The sequence below is a fragment of the Phyllobates terribilis genome, unplaced genomic scaffold, assembly GCF_046119375.1.
Source record: "Phyllobates terribilis strain yellow unplaced genomic scaffold, ASM4611937v1 Scaffold_60__1_contigs__length_8166268, whole genome shotgun sequence".
Lineage (NCBI taxonomy): Eukaryota > Metazoa > Chordata > Amphibia > Anura > Dendrobatidae > Phyllobates > Phyllobates terribilis.
The window spans coordinates 6,632,153-6,646,207 of record NW_027362820.1 but is presented as its reverse complement, the minus strand read 5'-3'; the positions used below and the strand labels follow the sequence as shown (position 1 = coordinate 6,646,207).

Sequence of the window (14,055 nt, the reverse complement as noted above, 5' to 3'; positions counted from 1 at the left end):
AAACCAACAGCCACAGGAGACTTGGAAGGCCTAATGTGACCAGCGGCCAAGCTTGTCTGTATGTATGTATTCCTCCAAAGCCTTTCTCTCAGGAATAGTAAGATTAAATAAACGACTCTTAGGAAGAGTCGCTCCAGGGACAAATTCAATGGTACAATCATAGTCTCTATGGGGAGGCAAAACCTGCGACTCCTCCTCAGAAAAAACTCTCCAAAAATCCTGAATAGGTACAGGCAATTCCCCTCTATCCACAGCAGCAATGCGCCCGTTACAACACTTGTCATAACACTTAGGGCTCCAGGACTTAATTTCATTGGTAGACCAATCCAGTACAGGATTGTGCAATTTTAACCAGGGTAACCCCAATATTACTGGAGAAGGCAAATTATCCAATACCACCAAATCCAAATTCTCTTGATGAATACCATTAATAGTGAGGGGAAATTCACAGACCTTGTGAGTAACACTCTTCAAGGGAGAGCCATCGACAGAAACCACAGCAATAGGGGATGACAAAGTTTTAGGTTCTAATCTAAGTTTTTCCAAGAATCCCCCATCAATCACATTCAGAGTAGATCCACAATCCACAAATACCCGAAATTCAATTAATTCATCCTGAGCAGCAGTAGTGGCAGATAGGAATACCCCCTTAGAATTTAAACAGGCAATACAGGCATGACTGACCATTTCTTTTTCTTTCTTCTTACGAAGCACACAGCTCTTAATAAAATGACCAGAACTTCCGCAATAGAAGCACAAGCCTTCAGAAAGTCGGCGGTCTTTTTCCTAAGAGCGGGGTGCCATCGCCCCAATTTCCATCGGCTCTCCATTGTCAGCACAGAACCTCTCAGGACTCGAAGCTGATATAGCAGAGGATTTGCTCTCATTAACCCTTGCACACAGTCTCCTGTCCACCCGTATAGCTAATTGCATTGCCTCCTGCAAGTTTCCAGGTGTGGGATAAGCAATCAGTAAATACTTAACCCTTTCACCTAGGCCTGCAAGAAACAAGCTTTTCAAAGCTGAATCGTTCCACCCTACCTGGGCAGACCACCGACGGAAGTGAGAACAATATTTTTCCACATTACCTGATCCCTGCCTCAAACGTCTTAATTCAGACTCAGCAGATGAGACACGATCAGGATCATTGTACAACAAACCCAAAGCAGAAAAAAAACTATCCACTGAACTAAAGCACGGATCACTAGGATGGAGAGAGAAGGCCCATCCCTGAGGATCTTTGCGCAAAAGTGACATTATGAACCCTATGCGCTGTGATTCATCACCAGAGGATCCGGGTCTCAAACGAAAATATAATAGACAAGCATTTTTAAAAGAAAAAAAATCTTGTTGTTCGGCAAAAAATAAATCAGGCAGACGTACCTTTGGTTCCACAAAATGCGCTCCAGAACAGCTACTCACGTGTTGTTGGAGCTTGGTCACCTCCAGAGAGAGTCCCTGCAAGCGTTGAGCCAAATCTTGCACCGAGATCATGATGGAAAACTGGAGGTCTTTCCCCAGAGAAAATCCTTTCCCTTTATTTTTTTTTTTATTTTTTTTTATGGCTGGACTTACTGTTATGATCTGCTACAGAAACTAAGGAAAGGCAGGAGATCTGTCCCTACAATAGAACTAAACTAGATCCCTACGATGTAACGGGGAACCTGATCCTGCGATCAGACCCGCTAAAGTCCTCGGCTAGTCTGAACGCAGACCTATAGATGTGGGGGAGGGATCCCTACAAGATCTAGGGACTGGGATAATTTGGACACCTCCTAGCAGAAATAGTAGCAGTCAAAGACAAACACACAACAAAAAGCATAGAGGTCAGAAGACCTAGCAAAACTAACAGAGAACGGCAATAGAGCAACAAGCTAGCTCAACAGTAGTAAATACAAATGAAGTCCAGCAAAGCCAGGAGGGCGGAGCCGGATTAAATAGGCAAAATGGTCATGTGACCAGCAAACTAAAAAAAAACTAACAGGAGAGTTGTAACAGGAATTACAAATTAGCTTTAGAAGAAACCAAAAGGGCACACAGCCTCAAGACTCCAAAGAGGATGTGATGCTGCTTCAGCCAAGTTCCAAGTAGACATGAGTATACCCGGCGACGCCCACCTAGACACACCAGGTATATATACACCCAGACTAAAGGGAGGTAGTCGCTGGGTCCTAAACAGAGCCTCCTATCTAGGCAGCTGTCTGCATTGCCAAACGTGGAGATCTCCTGCAAACCACTGCAGGGCGACTGTATGTCACGTCGGACACACCCATGACACCCAACCATGGCGTATTTTGCCCAAATGCTCCCCCCTCCCCGACACTCCTCTTAGACTGCCTCTTGGTCGTGCATACATAATCTAGGAGGTAGGTGCATGTGGCCACTAGTGTTGAGTGAGCACTAAAATGCTTGGGTGCTCGAAGCTCGGGCCGAGCTCGCTGTGATACTCGGGTGCTCGACCCGAGCAACGAGCCCAATGTTAGTCTATGGGAGACCCGAGCATTTTTGCGGCGGCACCCCCGGCAGTCTTTTAAAAGCCTAACAAGTGCCCAAAACGATAGTGACAGTGCTCAAATGACATGGGGACAGCATGGGGATCGCCCCAGGAAGCATTTCTGACCCCCAGGTCACTGCTGTCAACAACGTGGTCAGAGGTATTAAGCCACTTTTACAGGCTCATAATAAAACGTTCAAAAAAGAAAGTGAAACTGTTTTCTTGTGAAATATGTTAAGGAATTTCTTTTCCAGGGTAAAGACTTGTGTATAAGGTAAAATAAATAACCAAAAACAAAAATACTCCTCCACACCTTGGGCTATGTTCACAAGTAGCATTTTTTATGCGTTTTTGCACTTTTGTATTGCTTTCAACCATGACAAATGCATTCACCGGGAAATGTAATTTTAACATTTTACAACCTTATCTGGCCATGTGCTGTGTGACACATGCATACAGTGCTGAAAAGACATGGGAACAGTATGGGGAAGACCCCTGGAAGCATCTCTGACTCCCAGGTCACTGCCTAAAAGTGTGCCCTTCAGAAGTCATCCCTGCCGCATCAGAAGATGCAGACTTGCAACTATCCCCATGCAAGTCCTTGTCCCAGGGCACTGTTCAATTGTACCTCCCCCATTCCTTGCAATGCAAGCGCAAATATGCAGCTAACCATCCCCCCACCCCCAGGCTGCAATACCATACTGCTTGCTTGCTTGCACTTGAAATTGGGCCTTTTAGGCATGTGGAGGCAGAATCTGGCCACCACGTCATGGCTGCGTTGGCGGCCTGGTATTCATACTCAGTCCCCAGCTGCCCGGCGGTCGGGTGTCCACACTTGGTCCCCAGCTGCCCCACAGCCAGGTGTCCACACACGGTCCCCAGCCGCCTGGGGGCGGCCAAGTGTCCATAAACAGTCCCCAGCCGCCCCTATTTCTCCTGTCAACTTCCCACACACTTTTCTTAGTCCGGCCTGCTTTAGGGCAGCATTGGACGAGCCCACCAGAGAACCAGACTCCTACAGTGGGCCCTGGCTTCTCCATCAGGGGAGTTGAGAGTGCCAAGGTGAGGAGCATGATGAGGATGATAGAAGTTAGCATCTGCTTTGTTTTCTTGGAATGCAAGCTCATGTATGTAGTAGCGGCTAGGCCGAGGTGCTCAACGTTTTGGCGCATATCCTACCTCCTCCGAGGATTGCTGGATGTTTTCCTGCTACTATTCCAGTTCTATGACTCCCGTTAAAACAAAGCTTCAGATGATAAATGATGGATGAGGTAGTGGCAAAGGATAAAGAGCAGGAGGAACAGGGACCATTCACATCAATATCAGGCCAGTCAACCACATATATCTTGTAGGATATGTTTCTGTAACAAAAGGAGAGGTTCGGCTACACAGTTATAGGGCATACAGTGAGTGCAATGCCTACCAAAAATTTTGAGGCACTCCAATGCCCCTTGGAAATGACATGGAGGTCAGAGGGCCTTAACTAAACCGTTTTTTCCATTTATAGCAACTGGGTCTCCTGTGCACTGTTGGCCTAAGCAGTGAATGGAAGGCTTTCCAAAAATTATGAGGAACTGCAATGCCCCTTGAAACAGAAGTGGATTACAGCGTACTAAAAACCTTCTACCCATTATTGGGGAGTGGGTCTCCCTTAGTTTTCGCCTTTGCATTGAAAAACAAAAGCTGACTAAAACTAGGAGGAAATGCAATGCCCGTTGGAAGAGTCGTGGAGGTTAGAGGTAATTAAAAACAACATTTCAATGGCCCTTGGAAGAGCTGTGGAGTTCAGAGTGGCTTAAGAAGACGCTTTTAATGCCCCTTTGAAGAGACGTGGATGTCACAGTAGCTTAACAAGACGATTTTAATGCCCCTCGGAAAAGTGATGGAGGTCGCAGTAGCTTAACAAGACGGTTTTAATGCCCCTTACAAGAGCCATACAGTACAGCATCTTAAAAACATTATTCCCATTATTGGGGAGTGTGTCTCCCATAGTATTTGCTTATGCCTTCCAAGCAAAAGCTGCCAAAAATTAGGACGGAGGAACTTGCAATGCCTCTTACAAGAGCCATGCAGTACAGCATATTACAAACATTATTCCCATTATTGGGGAGTGGGTCTCCCATAGTATTTGCTTATGCCTTCCAAGGAAAAGCTGCCAAAAATTAGGAGGAAATGCAATGCCCGTTCGAAGAGTCGTGGAGGTTAGAGTTAATTAAAAACAACATTTCAATGCCCCTTGGAAGAGCTGTGGAGTTCAGACTGGTTTAGCAAGACGCTTTTAATGCCCCTCAGAAGAGACGTGGAGATTCCAGTAGCTTAACAAAACGCTTTTAATGCCCCATGGAAAAGTGGTGGAGGTCACAGTAGCTTAACAAGACGGTTTTAATGCCCCTTGGAAAAGTGGTGGAGGTCCCAGTAGCTTAACAAGACGCTTTTAATGCCCCTCAGAAGAGACGTGGAAGTCCCAGTAACTTAACAAGATGCTTTTAATGCCCCTCAGAAGAGATGTGGAGGTCCCAGTAGCTTAAAAAGACGCTTTTAATGCCCCTCAGAAGAGACGTGGAGGTCCCAGTAGCTCAACAAGACTCTTTTAATGCCCCTTGGAAAAGTGGTTGAGGTCGCAATAGCTTAACAAGACGGTTTTAATGCCCCTTGAAAGAATGGTGGAGGTCGCAGTAGCTTAACAAGACGGTTTTAATGCCCCTTGGAAGAGACGTGGAGGTCGCAGTGGAATAAAAAGACAATATCAATGCCCCGTGGAAGAGACGTGGAGGTCACATTAGCTTACCAAGACGGTTTTAATGCCCCTCGGAAGAGTGGTGGAGGTCGCAGTGGAATAAAAAGACAATATCAATGCCCCGTGGAAGAGACGTGGAGGTCACAGTAGCTTAACAAGACGGTTTTAATGCCCCTTGAAAGAATGGTGGAGGTCGCAGTAGCTTAACAAGATGGTTTTAATGCCCCTTGGAAGAGTGGTGGAGGTCGCAGTGGAATAAAGAGACAATATCAATGCCCCATGGAAGAGACGTGGAGGTCACAGTAGCTTAACAAGACGCTTTTAATGCCCCTTGGAAGAGACGTGGAGGTCAGCGTGGTTTAACAAGACGGTTTTAATGCCCCTTGGAAGAGACGTGGAGGTCACAGTAGCTTAACAAGACGGTTTTAATGCCCCTTGGAAAAGTGGTGGAGATTGCAGTAGCTTAACAAGATGGTTTTAATGCCCCTTACAAGAGCCATACAGTACAGCATCTTAAAAATATTATTCCCATTATTGGGGAGTGGGTCTCCCACAGTCTTTGCTTATGCCTTCCAAGAAAAAGCTGACAAAAATAAGGACGGAGGAACTTTCAATAATGGCAACACGGACCACGGTCACCCTGGTGGGATAGTGGTGGTGGAGGCTAAGGATAAGGAGAAGAGCATAAAACAGCTGAAATGAGGAAGCGTATACCCATATGTGGGTGTGAAGCGGTGCATGTGAATACACCTCCCGAAATAACACAGTGAATTTGACTTTATGTTACTCTGCTGTCATTTGGTGGTGATGAGAAGTCTGGCCCAATCCAGCCCTTGTTCATTTTGAAAAGGGTCAGCATTGTCAGTTGACAGGCGAGTGCGCTTATCAGTTATAATTCCCCCAGCGGCACTAAAAACACGCTCCGATAACACGCTAGCGGCAGGGCAGGCCAGGACCACCAAGGCGTACAGAGCGAGTTCATTCCAACTGTCCAACTTGGATACCCAATAATTAAAAGGCACAGAGGAATCACGGAGGACGCTGGTACGGTCGGCAAGGTACTCCCTCACCATCTTTTGAAACTTTCCACTCTTTGTGAGAGTACCCCGCGCATCAGGGTCTGTCCAAAGGGAGGGTCTGAGAAAACTGTCCCAGAACATTGACAGTGTTCCCCTGCCTCTGCTGGATTGGAGTTGAGTCTCTCTCGCATGTACGCCTTGGTTGGGCAACGAACTGTGACCTCTGCCACTAGCGTGTTCAGATGGGAATTTTTTCAACAGTTCTGCAGCAAGGGCATTCCGGTACTGCCCCATTTTTGTAGACCTCTCCACCTCAGGAATAAGAGAGTGAAAGTTCTCCTTGTAGCGGGGGTCTAAAAGTGTCACCAACCAGTAATGACTGTCACCCAACATTTTGACAACGCGAGGGTTACGGTTAAGGCAGCGTAACATAAAGTCAGCCATGCGAGTCAGACTGGTAACGGGCAAGATTTCCGTGTCCTCACCAAGATGACGACTGACCATGCTCTCTTCCTCCCCTCCCCCTGACCTCAGGCCACCCACGCTGAACCGACGGTATGACAGTTGTACAGGTACTACCGTCTACAGCGCTTGATACCAGCTCCTGTTGTTCCTCCGCCTCCTCCTCTCCCTCATTGTCCCCCAATGCACGTTGGGATGAGATGAGGCTGGGCTGTGTGTAATCGTCCACTACGGCTTCTTGATCCATCTCATCATACTCTGGCTGCAATGCCTTTAATTCTCTGCAGAGAGCGTTGCAAAAAACAGACAAGTGGGATGCTGACGCCAATGATGGCGTCATCGCCACTCACCATCTTGGTGGCCTCCTCAAAGTTTGTCAGGATGGTACATATGTCAGACATCCAGGTCCACTCCTGAGGTCTTATGTGTGGAGTCTGACCTGAATATCGACGACCTTGTTGCAGCTGGTACTCCACAACTGCTCTCTTCTGCTCACAAATCCTTTGCAACATGTGGAGGGTAGAGTTCCAACATGTGGGGACATCACACACCAGTCGGTGTGACAGAAGCTGCAAACGCTGCTGCAAAACAGCAAGGGCGGCGGAAGCTGTAGCCGACTTGCAAAAATGAGCTGACAGGAAGCGTACTTTCACGAGCAGATCTGGCAACTCGGGGTATGATTTAAGAAACCGCTGAACCACGAGGTTAAGCACATGAGCCAGGCATGGTACGTGTGTGATCTCGCCTCGCCTCAGAGCCGCCACCAGGTTACGGCCATTGTCACATACGACCATGCCTGGATGTAGATTCAGCGGTCTCAGCCACAGATCTGCCTGCTCTTTCACAGCTGTCCACAATTCACAAGCAGTGTGAGGTTTCTCACCTAAGCTTATGAGTTTCAGCACAGCCTGTTGCCGCTTGTCGGAGGCAGTAATGCAGTGCTTCCTGCTTGTAACTGATGTGGTGATATCTGAGATGGAGGCTGAACATGAGGAGGAGGATGATGCGCAGGAGGTGTGCACTGTGGGGGCAACTCTGACTGACATAGGGCCCGCAATCCTCGATGTGGGGAGGATGTGTTCCGTCCCAAGGTCCGACTGGGTCCCGGCTTCCACTATGTTTACCCAGTGTGTGGTCAGGGAGATGTACCGTCCCTGGCCACAAGCACTTGTCCACGTGTCCGTTGTCAGGTGCACTCTCCCAGTAACTGCGTTGTTGAGGGCATGGCAGATGTTTTGGGACACGTGCTTGTGTAGTGCGGGAATGGCACACCGGCCAAAATAGTGTCGGCTGGGGACCGAGTACCGAGGGACGGCCACCGCCATAAGGTTGCGGAAGGATTCCGTCTCATCCAGCCTAAAAGGCAGCATTTCCAACGCAAGCAGTCGTGAAATGTGCGAATTTAGGACTGTGGCCTGTGGGGCGTTAGCTGCGAATTTCCGCTTTCGTTCAAAGGTCTGGGATATGGACAATTGAACACTGCGGTGGGACGTGGACGTTGATGCTGTTTCTTGAGAAACTGCCATAACAAGTGAAGACTGAGAGGAGGTGGCATCTTTACATGCAGTATGGACAGGGGATTGCCTTGCACACACAACAGGGGGTTCTATTGCACGCACAACAGCGGAAGAAGCAGTGGTGACACCCGCTGACACTGGTCGTGGACCATGGGGTTCGCCCCACAAAGTGGGGTACTTTGCTGCCATGTGCCTGATCATGCTGGTGGTGGTCAGGCTGGTAGTTTTGTCACCCCTGCTGATGCTGGCATGGCAGGTGGTACAAATGGCCTTTTTGGGGTTATCAGCAGAGTCTTTAAAAAACTTCCAGACTCTGGAGGACCTACCGCTTGTACTGGCAACGTCCCTCGTGTTGGTGTTACGGGGAACAGTTGCCCGCCTTCTGTCTGCGGCCACCACACTGCTTCTTCCTGCCTGTTAAGGTACTCTGCCTCCCTCCCCCTGTGTGCTGCTGGCCTCACTCTGCATGTCCTCCTGCCATGTTGGGTCAGTTACTAGATCATCCACCACCTCCTCCTCTTCTACTTGCACACCACGATCCTCCTCCTCACTTCCTGGCAATTGTGTCTCGTCATCGTCCACCTCTTGTGACAAATTGCCAGCGTCGACTTCCTGTGGCCGTGGCTGTTCAAATATTTGGGCATCGCTACATGGGATCTCCTCTTCCACCACTTCAAGCGTATCAGGCGAGGGGCACAAATCTGGAAATGGACCAGTGAACAGCTCTTCAGAGTGTCCAAGTGTGAGATCAGTTGCTGTCTGACGACACTCGGCATGGTGGGAGGTAGGAGCATCAGGGTGAGGAGGAGTATGCGGTCGAGACTCAAGGCTACTAAGAGTTGACCGTGTGGAAGACAGACCGGAGGTGGTGGTGCCCAGGTAACTGGAAGTATTATCTGCTATCCAATTAATAACCTGTTCACACTGATCAGTTCGCAATACTGGTGTTGTTCTGTGCTTCCCTAGTAATTCGGTCAAGAAGTGGGAGCGAGAAGATGTGGCTGTTGGTTGTGGCACATTTTCACCTTGGCCACGGCCACGTCCTCTGCACGCACCATCACCAGAACGTCCAGTTCCACGTCCTTTGCCACGCGCCTTGCCCATTGTAAAGGAAGTAAAATAGCTTACACTCGCACTATCAATGGAAAAAGGGTAATAAAAAGTAGATTAGAACCATGGAAGAGGAAAACCACAGTTCTATTTCTCTGACCTACACCTGACTCTTTTAAACAATCTGAACAATCAGGGAGAAACTATTACTGTTTTTCTGTACGGAAAAAATACCAAAACCTGAATAATAAGAGATTTTTTACCGTGGAATGGCAAAACTACAGTTATTATTTACTGGGGTATAACAGAAAATTTTAAATAGATATATTTGCGGCTGAACAGTCAGCGAAACACTCAAAATTTTTTTTTAGGTAAAAATGGCCCAAAAGTGGATAATACAGAGGTTTGAACCGTGGAAATGGAAAACCACACTTGGATTTCTCGGGCCTACACCAGACTATTTTCAACAGATATATTTTTGTGTCTGAACAATCAGGAGACACTACTGTTTTTTTTACGGCAAAAAATGTGAAAAGCAGGATAATAGAGATTTTTTACCATGGAACAACAAAACCACAGTTATAATTTACTGGTGTATACCAGACGTTTTTAAATATATAGATTTGCGGCTGAACAGTGAGCGACACACTCAAACTGTTTTTTTTTTATATACAAACGGACCAAAAGTGGATAATACAGAGATTTGACCCGTGGAACTGCAAAATCACACCAGACTATTTTCAACAGATATATTTGTATCAGACGGGTATTTGTACAGTGTGAAGGAGGAAAAAAAAAAAAGAGGATTTAGAAGAAAAAAAAGGATTTTTACTGGCCTGAGACCTGGAGCTAAGTCCAGCAATTTCAGCAACAGGAGCACACAGGACTGTAATGCAGCATTTGCTGGTATAACCACTGCGTCTCCTATACAGCCTGCCTGCCTGTCTGATATCTGGGATGTATATTAGTCCTGAGAAGGACTGTTTGTTTGATCTGGCAGACTTTACAGACCCTACACTAACTATTTTGCAGGATATATCTCTCCCTAAATCAGCAGCGCTGTCCCTACACTGTCTGATCGAGAGCGACTGTGTCCAAGATGGCGGCGGCCGGTTTTAAATACTCGAGGTGACGCTGTGCGGCCAGCCAATCACTGTAATGCCCACAAACAACATGGCTGCGGCATTACAGTGACTGGCTGGCAATCCCTGCATGTTCATTGGCTCTGTAAAGAGCGCCAAACATGCAGGGCGGAGACCCGAGCTCCCGCTCGAGTAACCCGGAAATGCTCGGTGCTCGCCGAACATCCCGAGTAGCGTGATGCTCCAGCTAAGTACCGAGCAGTGTCGAGCATGTTCGCTCAACACTAGTGGCCACATATACAAGTCCTGAAGCTTTACAGTTGGAATAATCCCTCTGGAAAAAAGGTTTCATCTGTAGAGAAACTCGAGAAAGATTTACATGGTCTCATCCAATTACATGTACAACTTTCTCCACATCTAAAGAAACCACAGATTCTTCTATCTAGCCATGTCCCCTTGGGCGCAGGTTTTTATAGAAGCTATGCACTAAATGGTCCATAATTGACCAACCCTTTATGAAAGTTATTGTGGGAGTAGATCACACAGCACCCTCAGGTCTGGGTCGGCCACAAGTACATCCTAGTGTTTTATGAAGATATTAAAGATAAAGTCACTCTGATTGTGACAAGTTCCTATTACTCGTGTTATCCCATCTTTTTCTTGGTCTCTTGGTTAGGTATGGAGGAGAGTCTTTCTCTCCTGTTTTTCTGCAAACGATCGTGCAGAATCCAAAATGTACTGTGGGTACCTTTTCCCATGAATCTGGTGTTTATGTCTATTGCCTGTATATTAATATCTGTGACATTAGAGCAGTTTCTTCTCAACTGTAAAAATTGGCCCTTGGATATTTTTTTTGTAAGTCGGATGGGGTGGTGGATATCCCACTTTAATAGTTTATGGTAAATGTGTGTCCCTAGGGTCCAAACCAGGGCTGTGGAGTCGGAGTCGTGGAGTCGGTGCTCAGTATGGTGGAGTTGGAGTCTGTATAAAATGGACCGACTCCTAAAATATATAATAAATTGGGTACAGTAGTTCAATGCAGAATGTGCTGAATATTTTTTCATAGGAATTTGGGAAAGTTATGAAATGTCCTATAAATGGCTGTTCTATTCCTGATCTAAAGGTACATTCACACACAGAGTTTTTGCTGCGTTTTTTTGAGAATATGTTTTTCAGCTGCAAAAGCAGATCAGCTTTTTAAAAAACCGCATCACCTGAAAGGTTTTTGAGCTCATAGATAATGTTTTCAATAGCAAAAAGCAGATAAGAAAAAAGCCAAACAAACTGACATGCTCATTCTGTGTGAGGATCCGTTTTTGAGCCCAAAAACGGATCCTCACAAAACGATGTGTCTGAATGTCATATCTTGTAACCCACTGACTTTGCTGGGATGCTCAGAGTCACTGCATTTTACTGCAAAAAATGCATCCGCAAAAATGCTGTGTGTGAATCATGGCCGTAGACAGCGAGGGGTAGCTGCCCACCCTTCCCAGAAGCAGGGGCACACACCTATCAAAACTCACTTGTATGCTGCAGTGCTCCCGTCCTGCACCGGCTCCAGACTGCAGGGGGCAATCTCCCCTCTTCTGTACTGTCTTCTGCCGTCTTCACCAGTGAGAGGAGTGGGAGGGGTGCCTGCCCTGCACAGGATCCGATTCCTGGGCCTCGAGCTGGAGAAAGTGAGAAAGTGAAAGTACTACTGCTCATCTCTGTCACAGGAAGGTAACTAATGCTAATATTGCAGGTGATTATTATGTGCTCTCTGTACAATGTGTGAACTACAACCCCTGGCAAAAATTATGGAATCACTGGGCTCGGAGGATGTTCATTCAGTTGTTTAATGTTGTTGAAAAAAAGCAGATCACAGACATGGCACAAAACTAAAGTCATTTCAAATGGAAACTTTAGGGCTTTAAGATACACTAAAAGAACTCAAGATTAAAAATGTTGTACTCAGTAAGGGTCATTTTATCGTCCATGAAGTCATTATGTCTGCTACACTCTATTGATCTCGATTTCAATAAACGTCTTACTCCTCTGATATCATCCTCATGCGATATATCACTGTACAAAGCCTCGATATCTAGTAAGGCCTGCTCCCCTACATGCATGTATACATGCTCGAGGGTCTTCATTTAGGGGAGCAGGCAAAGGGAAAACCAACTCCAGAGGGATTATTCCAACTGTAAAACCTCAGGCGATACTATGGGAACATTATACTGTGTGTGTGTGGGGGGGGGGGGGTGGCGTTTACTGTGAGAACATTATAGTGTGTGTGGGGGGTATCATACATATTGCAAAAGGAGCATAATGGGGGCATTACACTGTGTGGGGCATCATACATCATACATCCTGCATAAGGGGCATAATGGGGGCATTACACTGTGTGGGGGTATCATACATCCTGCATAAGGGGCATTACACTGTGGGGGCATCATACATCCTGCATAAGGGGCATAATGGGGGCATTACACTGTGTAGGGGCATCATACATCCTACATAAGGGTCATAATGGGGGCATTACACTGTGTGGGGGCATCATACATACTGCATAAGGGGCATAATGGGGGCATTACACTGTGGGGGCAGTAAAGGGGCCCTGTACTATGAGAACAATACGTTTCCTCCCTTCCTGTCTCCATAGTTGGGTCGTATGTATCTATTACAGGAAACAGAACAAAAACCTCATGATTCTTATAAAGGGGCAACACAAGACCCCAAAAGAGTCTCCGTGCTGAAGGGGTTAATGCCTCCTGCGCCCAGTAATGGGGTCTCCACATACCTCCACCTGCAGAGCCGCCACCACATATATGGCTGCTCTGTGCGCACAGGAGCCGTGATGAGGTCACAAGAGGGGAGGAGTCAGGGGTCACATGATCAGGGGCCTCAGTGGATGCAGGACTCTGCTGTGCTGGTTGTCATGGTGCTGGATGAGCTGAAGTTTATGTGTGGGGTCAGGAGGGGTTTACAGTGTGGATGTAGCAGAGCCGCGCGTGTACGAGGTGTACGGAGCGGAGCCGCGTGTGTACGAGGCGTACGGAGCGGAGCCGCGTGTGTACGAGGCGTACGGAGCGGAGCCGCGTGTGTACGAGGCGTACGGAGCGGAGCCGCGTGTGTACGAGGCGTACGGAGCGGAGCCGCGTGTGTACGAGGCGTACGGAGCGGAGCCGCGTGTGTACGAGGCGTACGGAGCGGAGCCGCGTGTGTACGAGGCGTACGGAGCGGAGCCGCGTGTGTACGAGGCGTACGGAGCGGAGCCGCGTGTGTACGAGGCGTACGGAGCGGAGCCGCGTGTGTACGAGGCGTACGGAGCGGAGCCGCGTGTGTACGAGGCGTACGGAGCGGAGCCGCGTGTGTACGAGGCGTACGGAGCGGAGCCGCGTGTGTACGAGGCGTACGGAGCAGAGCCGCGCGTGTACGAGGCGTACGGAGCAGAGCCGCGCGTGTACGAGGCGTACGGAGCAGAGCCGCGCGTGTACGAGGCGTACGGAGCAGAGCCGCGCGTGTACGAGGCGTACGGAGCAGAGCCGCGCGTGTACGAGGCGTACGGAGCAGAGCCGCGCGTGTACGAGGCGTACGGAGCAGAGCCGCGCGTGTACGAGGCGTACGGAGCGAAGCCGCGCGTGTACGAGGTGTACGGAGCCGCGTGTGTACGAGGTGTACGGAGTGGAGCCGCGCGTGTACGAGGCGTACG

The 14,055-nt window shown here is 48.2% G+C and overlaps 1 protein-coding gene across 1 annotated transcript in view; it reads right to left on the bottom strand.

Annotated features, from left to right (window-relative positions):
* The window catches only part of LOC141192342 (uncharacterized), a 42,564-nt gene extending 29,362 nt beyond the window's left edge, over positions 1-13,202 (bottom strand). The window contains exons 1-2 of the mRNA XM_073661861.1: positions 13,144-13,202; positions 11,885-12,031 (exon numbers count right to left, since the gene is read on the bottom strand). The gene's annotated coding sequence lies outside the window, so the exon portion shown is untranslated. The remainder of the gene's footprint in view (positions 1-11,884; positions 12,032-13,143) is intronic.
* Positions 13,203-14,055: the final 853 nt, after the last annotated feature.